We start from the raw sequence: 10553 nt of genomic DNA on the forward strand, positions 1-10553 counted from the left end.
CGCTGCTCGGGAACTGGCTGGGCATTGGTCGGCCAGTGGTGAGCAATTGCATTGTGCATCACTTGCTTTGTATATTCTACTATTATTATTATTATTATTATTGTTGTTGTTGTTGTTGTTGTTGTTGTTGTTGTTGTTGTTGTTGTTGTTGTTGTTGTTGTTGTTGTTGTTGTTGTTGTTGTTGTTGTTGTTGTTGTTGTTGTTGTTGTTGTTGTTGTTACTATTATTATTATTATTATTGTTGTTGTTGTTGTTGTTGTTGTTGTTGTTGTTGTTGTTATTTTATTTCAATTATTAAACTGTTTTTATCTCAACCCATGAGTTTTCTCACTTTTACTCTCCCAATTCTCTCCCCTATCCCACCAGGGAGGGGGAATGCGCGAGCAGCTGTGTGGTGCTCAGTTGCTGGCTGAGGTTAAACAACAACAAGGTTCCCCACAGGTCTCAAGTCATATCTTCCAGTGACATCCAGGTATCTCAGATGTCCTGCACCATCTCAAATGGCACTAAAGGCCTATGCTAAGGCACTAATTGAGACCCTGCATTTGGGGATGGGATTAATCTTCAAAGTGGACACCTAAATGTGAGTATCTCAGTAGAGTTGTATGCCTACCTGTGAGGTAGGTGTTAAGCCAATTTTATCCAACGGAGACTGTTTAGTTAATACAGTCAGTGAAGCCTGCAGAGCTACCTAGCTCACCCTAGCCTACGTTTAGTCAGCTAATAGCTCTCTAGATTCCACTGGGATGGATTTGGGTGGACTATGATGACAGTTTAGGCACCTAGGGTGGGATACAGTTGCCATCTGATATCCTAGAGTATCCCACCTGGCCTAAATAAGGGAACTGAGATCTCGGAAGTCTGGTGTCACATCTGGTCAGTACCGTGCTGGTGTCTTGAATGGCCCTACATACTTACGCTGTAGCAACTAAATCCTGCCCCTTACAGATACCCTTATAGATACCTTTATTTAGTCTGGAGCTGATACCAACCCTCTTGACTTTACCTCTGCTCATTTTTTTTGTGTTCTTCCTGGTATCTGGAGTTTTTGCACTTGTGGCTTTTACATCATACTAGCTACAGTCTCTTCTCTTCCTTCTCTTACAGCTCCAGCAGATCCAGTGCTGGTTTGTTTTGTACTCTCCTTACAAATTTATGGTTACAGACCATTTAGCTCTTATCAGCTGAAAACAAGGAATCCTTCACATGACCAACAGTAGCCACCTGTGACTTGTAGTGTTTCAGCTAATTTGGAGGGAATTTTTGATATCTCCCCTTTCTCTTGAAGATTAAATCTTATCAGATTAATAGGTGGAAGGGTATATGGAAGAAAATTGCTTCGATCTTGTTTTTCTCCCTTTTGTGATGACTGTTTTTCAGCTTTCCTAGTGAAAGAGTGAAGGCCAGCATTTTGTGAACCTGTCCTTTCAAAATATACCCTTAAGCACACTTAAAATGGAATTTTTTCCCTTCACGATATGGGTGATAGACAACAATTGTACACAAGCAATGTATGACTTGTAAGAAGCAAGCATTTTTGAGTAAATTACCGAATGATTATTAAGCACACTTGCTGGATATAATACAAGAGACTTTGATATTGTCAAGGGTTACGCTAAAAAGGCAAAATGGAAATAATTACTTTAAGGATGATATTAAACTACGTTGGGGAGTGAAGGAAATTCTGCAAATCTCAGCAGATGCCATGATTTAAACATATTGAGAAATTAATTGGTGTGTAACTCTTCCCTTTGTCAAAGTGTCAGGACTTAACCAATATAAAATGAGAAATCCCTCTGCGTAATACCAAAGTCCTGATTTGTATTTCCATCCAGGATTTAAGTGGTGAATCCCTGACTCTTTTCAGGTGAACAGGATCTTTCTTTCATGTATTTGGTTGAGAGACAAAGCTTGGTGAGTCCTCTGGAGAAGTTCACTAGGCAGTGAAGAATGAACATTCCTTTCTGCTAGTGGTGTCCAATGCATGTCCAGTATGTGTTGCAACCACCCTCTCCCTTGAATCCCTTTGTCTTTAGTGAAGGGTGAGTGTTACAACAGATGTGTCAGACATCTGAGTCTAAAATGAGTGACATACATGTCAAGAAGTTTCATCGTTGCTGTCACATGTTTGAGCTCCAGTCTTCTTCCATACGTGAACACAGATAAGTCTTCCTTTCAGTAGTCTTTCTTTACAAGGGAAGGCTGGTTTAGCTTCCATTCCTCCCTTTTGTTCTATGACCTTAAATAACATGCTGGTATTAGTACTGTACTATTTTCCTTACGTTCTCCAGGTTTTTGGTGGAGAACACATACATTTTTTTTTACTGTGCTATTTTTATTCTTCTATGGCTGAAGTACCATGGAACGACTCTGTGCCTCTGACCTTTTAATCTTTTGTGAAATAGAGGTATTTAACTTATTAGCATGTGAGAAGCTGGAGGTACACAAAAGCACCAACAGCAGATGTCGAGATGTCATCATCACCAAAATTTGAAGAGACGCTGTATATAACTTCTGTGAGCTGTTACGTATTGCATTCATGAGCTCATTCAGAGGGCACAGAAGCCAATGTATAATGGACAGTTAAGATAAAACCATTTGTTCTGGGACAGGATTATCTTTCCTGTCCACATTAGCTTTGTGATAAACTTATTTTTATTCCCACTTCCAAATTCTCTTCCACTCAAACAAAGGTAACGGAGAACTTGAAAGCCGCTCTGCCATAGGTAGTTTTCATTAACAGGTTAGTAAGTGCTTCCAGTAAGAAACTTTTTCCGTTGTCAGGTGGATTTTTTCTCTGAAATCTGCTTCTTTAATTCCCAAACTTTGTGAAGGTCTCTCTAAGAAAACTTTGGTCACTTTCTTGTGATATGATTCACAGCCTTACTCATTTTGAATAATGATATTAGATTGGGGATGCTCTTTCTTGTATTTGAAGGCAAGTTATTGGGATAATCTAAGGTGTGTTATGCAGTTAAATTTAGTAGCAGTATTTCTTATATATTTCTGGATATTGTCGTGAGATTTCCAGCTATTTTTACATGCATAGTTGTTCAGACAAAAATGGTGGGTAGGGTTCATCTCATCTGATTATAGGGAAAAAAAGTCTTAAAAATCTTATTCAGAGTTTTAGGAAATCTTTATCTAGAAAAAAACAACCAAACAGCAACTTGAACCCATTTAATGGATGTTGCCTTCTGGTAGGATGTGGCTTCACACTTCCTGCCTTCCAGTCCCCAATGAAAGGGTTGGTCATTTGTCTGTTTGTTTACGCTGGTTTATTTGATTAATTATATTTAAAATGTAGATCTGGAATATGTTTGAATCCTTCTGCATTTTGAAAGTGGATACTAGTAGCCTATCTTCTTCAACCAACAGTCTATATTAAGGATTTCACCCACAAATATGAAGACATACTAAATTAAACAAGAAAACGCTGCTGTTGGTAATTTGCTTATATTTGTTGTATATAGATTGGAGCCTCCACTGGAATATGTATGACGGATTTTCAGTATGGTAAAAAGGCTGGAAAGTGCTGTCTTAGAAAACCACATTCTCTAGAAATTAATCTTTAAATTAAAGACAGGCCCATCTGTGTGCACCACTAAATTGGAATTGGGAGATATAACTCAAGGGTAGGCCTCATGATACTCCTTCTCAGAAGTGTAAATTTCACTTGTTTCCACATTGTGAAAACAATATTTTGAACATTAGGGGAAAAAAGTGCTTTGTTCCATTGAAAGTTGAAAACTTTACAAGGTACTAAATAAAACAGAAGTTAAAATACTGTGTTTGGAGACTTTAGTAACTTTAACATTCCAGCTGCCTTATTTTAAATAATATTTGGGATAAAATATATGCTAATTCTAATATACTTATCCATAGGAGAATACTTAAAATTGCATTAGTAGATAAATAAATGGTCACTTACTATAAATCTTGTATTCCTGGACAAAGTAAATGTAAATTTCCAAAGACGGTTCATCTCAATCACCTTGGACATCTACTTTAGTAAGGAATTGTTGTGGTTTAACCTCAGTCAGCAACTGAGCACCACGCAGCTGCTCGCTCACTCCCCCACCCCCGGTGGGATGGGGGAGAGAATTGGAAGAGCACAAGTGAGAAAAACTCATGGGTTGAGATAAAAACAGTTTAATAATTGAAATAAAATAATAACAACAATAATAATGTAATAATAATAATAATAATAATAATAATAATAATATACAAAGAAAGTGATGCACGGTGCAATTGCTCACCATCTGCTGACCGATGCCCAGCCAGTCCCTGAGCAGCAGCAACCCCCCGGCCAGCTTCCCCCAGTTTATGTACTGAGCATGACGTCACATGGTATGGAATGTCCATTTGGCCAGTTTGGCTGTGCCCCCTCCCAGCTTCTTGTGCACCTGCAGCCTTCTCAGTCGGTAGAGCATGGGAAACTAAAAAGTCCTTGGCCAGTGTAAGCACTACCTAGCAACAACTAAAACATCGGTGCCTTATCAACTTTGTTCTCATCCTAAATCCAAAACACAGCTCTGTACCAGCTACTAGGAAGGAAATTAACTCTATCCCTGCCGAAACCAGGACAGGAATGAATATCCTTTGAAGATGCCTGTATTTTGCCACTGATAACAGACCAGAGCCTGGGAAAGGAATTTAGACTAAATGCCTGTTTTAGGTGAGATTAATTCTAGTCTATTGCTAAGGGCTCAAGTCGGTCATCTGTAGATAGGTGCCATAGGCCATCGTAAATGCCCTAAAGTATCTCAAACATGTACATGGGGCTGGCAGATACGACACAGGAGTGGGAGACTGGTGAGCTTCTGTAGTAGGAGCAGAAGTGCAGGTAGGATGCCCTAGGGCATCTCAAATGGCTTTAGGTGCCTGTGGAAGGTAACTGAATCAAACCAAAGGGATCATCTCCATTTTAATAATGTAAACTGATGACTGCCCACCCCCTGGAGTCCTGAACAAACAGAGGTACTTTCTGAAATTCTGAGAGTGCCAGTATTGTGGCTCACTGGTTCTTCAAGTTACCCCTGTCTGGCACGCAATAGGACAGATTATATATTTAGGCTTCCTATAGGTGATTATAAACATGACAGTAAGCACCATCCCCGTATTCCCTATCATCCCGTGCTTGTGCCATCAGCAACGACTCTAATGTCTGTGTTCAGTCTTATGGGCAATGTCTGTCACCTGACAATTTGCAACCTAACCAACACAACAGTATGGTATAATAACACTACATCTCCTCTGTAAGGCTGTGGAGCACGTCTGAGTAAGCACTTGTTTAGAAACCAAAATCCGTCAGAGAACAGGTCTTGTTAAAGATTCTGACATGGCCTTTAACACAGTTTTACTGATGCTGGATCTGAGCTAATGATGCTTTATAAGCCGTGCCCGTCATTAACTTGTTTCTTCTGGGAAAAATCTGAAATTGCTTCATATCAGCCTACCTTGTAATTGCAGAAGAAAGTGAATTCTTGTGTTTCCTGCCTCTAAGGCTTGGAGGTCTTGGAGGCAAGCTGGGAAGCAACTTTCACGGTACAGCTGCCAGCGATACTGCAGAAATCACAAACAGAGACATAGGAGCTTTATCATGGATAATGAGGGAGTCTTCATACTGTATGGAGTCAAGTTCCTTCTCCTGCTAACTAGCAGATTTTTTTGCAAAACCTTACATTTGCTAAGTGTCAGAAATAGTGGACATATTCAGCTCTGCTCACCTAGCATTATTGTGAGAGTGTGTTTAAACATCTGTGTGTTTAAATTTGCAGCTTTAACGTTATGTTCATGTTGCACTTCATTATGGATGCAGCAATGACCGAGGAAACAGAAAGGAAACTGTGAAGAGGCCACGCTTCTTGGTAGCAGCCTAGGAATTAAGATGACAGCATTAATTATTTACGCTGTAGAATGTCTTCATTGGCAGGTGGTGGTGTGAGGAAAGGGGGGAGGTCAAAAACCACATCTACTTATATTTTTATGGTGAAACAACAGAAGAAATAAGAAGCAAGCAGTTAACCATTACATGTATTTGAAATCAAGGAGTGAAGTTACAAATTGGTTACTGCAGAGTTTGCTTGTCCCACGCATCAGAAAGTACTGTCATCCTAAATCTAAAATTATCGTGTTTGAGGACAACTTTTAAGACAGAAAAAAAGGCCTAATAAGGACCTCCAGGGAACAGCTTAGTATTTAATAGATAGAAAAGACAGGACATCACTGGAGGTGGCTGGAGTTCCACAGATAACCCTGGAACTGCTTTCGTCCTTTGAATACAGACTGCCATAATCCTTCAAACAGGATGGAACAATGCCATTGTTGGAAGCGTGATGGATGCTTCAAAATGTCCTGTGAAATAATGGTGAAAATACATACAGATAAGTTACTCCATCTGTTAATACAGCTTTTGTTTCTTTGTTTGGAGGGGAGCCTCTGCTTTGAAAAAACATTTGGAAATGTGACAATTACAGATATGACTTAAAAATAAGACAATGAAAAGATATTTGTAAGACATTCGGATACATCCTTGATAGATAGCTAGATAGAAAGAAAATAGCATATTAGATAGGTAGAGATAATAAAGTGTGGACTGCCAATGCTGATGGGAACATTGCATTTTAGGGGAAGAATTATAATGTTATAAGATGCTTGGGAATAATATCTAGTTTAAGGAATAACCAGGTAGAATTGAAATACTTTAGAATACTATTATTTGCTCTTTGTGTCACAATAGCATTTAGTGGTCCTAACAGGGAGAGACCATATTGTACCAGATGTTGAGTAATACAGACAAGAGATAATCTCTTTCCAGAAAAGTTAGATTTCAGGCAGACAGGCTAGAAATAGGTGGGAGGTATGCAGCTTGTCTGGGGTCACACAGCAGCAATTCCTTAATGCTGTGGTCTAGTCACCCATTCATAAAATTACATTGCCAACAAGTTGTACATATCTGAGCTGTCCCAGTCTCAGTGTTGTGTGCAATGACCTGTAAACATTTTTTGTGCTGAAAAAGTGCTATTCTTTTCCTTAGTGACAGAGGAGTTGGCTGTTGAATTATCTAGTAGCTATTTTCATAGAATCACAGAATGGTTTGGGTTGGAAGGGGCCTTTAAAGATCACCTAGTCCAAGCCCCCTGCCATGAGCAGGGACATCTTTCACTAGATCAGGTTGCTCAAAGCCTCATTCAACCTGACCTTGAACACTTCAAGGGATGGGGCATCCACAGCTTCTCTGGGTAACCTGTTCCAGAGCCTCACCACCCTCATCGTAAAAAATTTATTCCTTATGTCCAATCTAAATCTACCCTCTTTCAGTTTAAAACTGTTGCTCCTTGTCCTTTCACTACAGGCCTTGGTAAAAAATCCTCCTCCATCTTTTTTATAAGCCCCCTTTAAGTATTGAAAGGCCACAACAAGGTCTCCTTGGAGCCTTCTCTTCTACATGCTGAACAATCCAAACTCTCTCAGCCTTTCCTCAGAGGTGCTCCAGCCCTCTGATCATTTGCATGGCCCTCCTCTGGACTCGCTCTAACAGGTCCATGTCTTTCTTGTACTGGGGACCCCAGAGCTGAACGTAGTACTTCAGGTGGGGTCTCACAAGAGTGGAGTGCAGTAGAGTAGGAGAATCACCTCCCTTGACCTGCCAGTCATGCTTCTTTTGATGCAGCCCAGGATACAATTGACTTTCTGGGCTGTGAACAGACAGTGCTGACTCATGTCCAGTTTTTCATCCACCCACAAGTCCTTCTGCACAGGGCTGCTCTCAATCAATTAATCCCCCAGTCTGTATGGCTATTGGGGATTTCCCCAACCCAGGTGCAGGACCTTGTACCTGGCCTTGTTGAACTTTATGAGGTTGGCATGGGCCCACTCCTCAAGCCTGTTGAGGTCCCTCTAGATGGCATCCCTTCCCTCAGGCAAATCAACTGCACCACTCAGCTTGGTATGCTTGAGGGAACTTTTTTTGAACTTTGAGTTCTTTTCTGAACTTTAGCTCCTACATTCATAGGAAATAGTTGATGCAGTCTGTTGCTGGCTGCTAAAATGTTTGAGCCATGATACTTCATGAGATTCTACAATTTAGGATCTTTTTGAACCAAACACAAATTTTTGAGCAACCGAGATTTAATTCCAGCACTTCCTCCATGTGGTAACAACCCCCTTGGGAGAGTCCTGTGACAGTCCTGTGCCAGCTGGCTGCAGGGATTTCTCTTCTTGAGCCTCCAGGCACCTCCCATCAACACCTCAGTTCTCTCAGATTAGGCTTTTAAAGTTTGCCTTCTCAAGAAGCAGTTATACTATATATTAAATGATTGTCATAGTGGAGGTTTATAACTCCTAATTATGATAATGGAAGCATAATTATTTCTTTGAAATGTTATAGATATAGTGTGTATAAATATATACATATATACCTATAAAGTTATAGACAAACTAATAAACACTAAGCTTGTGTGCAGTAGTTAAGAAATAAACAAACTCCTATACATTATACCTAAGAAAAAGAATGAAAAATGAAAGAAAATTGATATATCTGTCTGCCTAGTTAACAATAACTTGTTGAACCCCAGATTGGGATGCTGTGAATTTCTTTCTGTTGATTCTGTCAGGACTCAGGTACACTTGGATTTTGGTTTTCTTGATGTGCTGCTGTGGGGCTCCTCTGATCTTACCGTGGCTAGTCATCTCGTCTGCCAAGGGAGAGAAAAAAGCCTCTTCAGAAAGTGATGCATAGCACTCTAAGCCAGGTCTTTGTGTTGGGTGTCCATGGCAAGGTGCTGGCAGTGGGGGGGGCTGCAGGGGTGGTTTTTGTGAGAAGACACCAGAAACTGCACTCAGTGTCGGACAGAGCCAGTTCCAGCTGGCTCCAAGATGGACCCGCCGCTGGCCAAAGCTGAGCCAATCAGTTGGTAGTGCCTCTGTGAAAACATATTTAAGAAGGGTAAAATACGCTGCGCAACAGCAGCTGAGACAGAGGAGTGAGAAAACTATGCAGACACCAAGGTCATTGAAGAAGGAGGGGGAGAAGGTGCTCCACAGTGGGGCAGATATCCACTGCAGCCCGTAGAGAGGACCACAGTGGACCAGATACCACACTGCAGCGCACGGAGACCCCATGCCAGAGCAGGCTCCTGGCAGGAACTGCAGCCCATGGAGAGGATCCCAGGCAGGAGCAGGTTTTCTGGCAGGACCTGTGCCCCATGGTGGACCCACACTGGAGCAGCCTGTTCTTGAAGGATTGTACCCCATGGAAAGGACTCAGGCTGGAGCAGTTCTTGAAGGACTGCAGCCTGAAGGAAGGACCCATGCTGGAGCAGGGGAAAAGTGTGAGGAAGGAGCGGCAGAGAAGTGCTGTTACAGACTGACCAAAACCCCCATTCCCCATCCCCCTCTGCTGCTTGGAGGCAGGGGTGGTGGAGGAGTTGGGAATGAAGGAGTGAAGTTGAGCCTGGGAAGAAGGGGAAGGAGCAGGGGGGAAGATGTTTTCATTTTTGTCCTTGTTTTTCATCATCCAACTCTTTTTATTTTATTTTTCCCCTAGTTGAGTCTCTTTTGCCCATGATGGTAATTGGTAAGTGATCTCCCTGTCTTTATCTCTACCCATGAGGTTTCTCATCCTATTTTCTCCCCCATTCTGTTGAGGAGGGGGAGTAAGAGAGAGGCTGGGTGGATGTTTGGCAGCCGACCAAGGTCAACTTACCACAGTGTCAAAGACACAGGTGCAGTTGGAATAGGAAACTGAGTCCTCTTTTGACGATGTTCATCCGCCATATTACTAAGGTATTCTCAGGCAGTAGGTACAATCCAGTTTTATAAGGTGGCTCTAATTTACTAGTGAACTCACCTGAGACATGAAAAATAGTTAAATAAATTTCTTTTAAAAAATATTTTGAAAACTCTTCCTCTTTTTGCACCATTGGAAGTATATGTGTTCATGCATATGTATGTGTGAATTTAATCTGTGTACTTAATATGTCTACCGTGTATGTGCATCCTTATCTGCATACACACCTACAAAGAGGTCTTCCCAGTTCACACAGAAGCTAACAGTCATGCAGAGTTAACCAGAAGCAGCAATGTGTTTTCCTTGTTTAAAGAAAAGCTCAGCCCATAAGGATTCTGGACATCGTTTACTCAGGCTTGAGTTATATTGGACTCTTCTCCATTTGAATAGATTTCTATTCCATAGAAACTACTGCTGGTATGTCAAACTGTACAGTTTACACATCCTGTAACAACCTGTAAATGCCTTGTTTTCTAAGAAATAGCCGTACTTAATTTCTGTTTTGTCCAGTTGTACTGTTTGTGCACACTTGCCTATACAGAGGACATTTCAAAATCGTTTGTCCATAACATAAGCTACTTTCTAACTGGCAAAGTAATAATTAATTTTTCCATTTTATCATCACTGTAAAAAATGGTATCATATTGTCTCATTTTGCAAATGAGAATTAATAGCCCATTACTCACAGTCATTCTAATACTCTCACACTGCCTATCTTTAGAGAGGAGTGAGCTCTAAGGAGAAAAGTTTTACCTCCCTG

Source organism: Pygoscelis adeliae, unplaced genomic scaffold (genome assembly GCF_000699105.1).
Source record: "Pygoscelis adeliae isolate BGI_AS28 unplaced genomic scaffold, ASM69910v1 Scaffold98, whole genome shotgun sequence".
NCBI lineage: Eukaryota > Metazoa > Chordata > Aves > Sphenisciformes > Spheniscidae > Pygoscelis > Pygoscelis adeliae.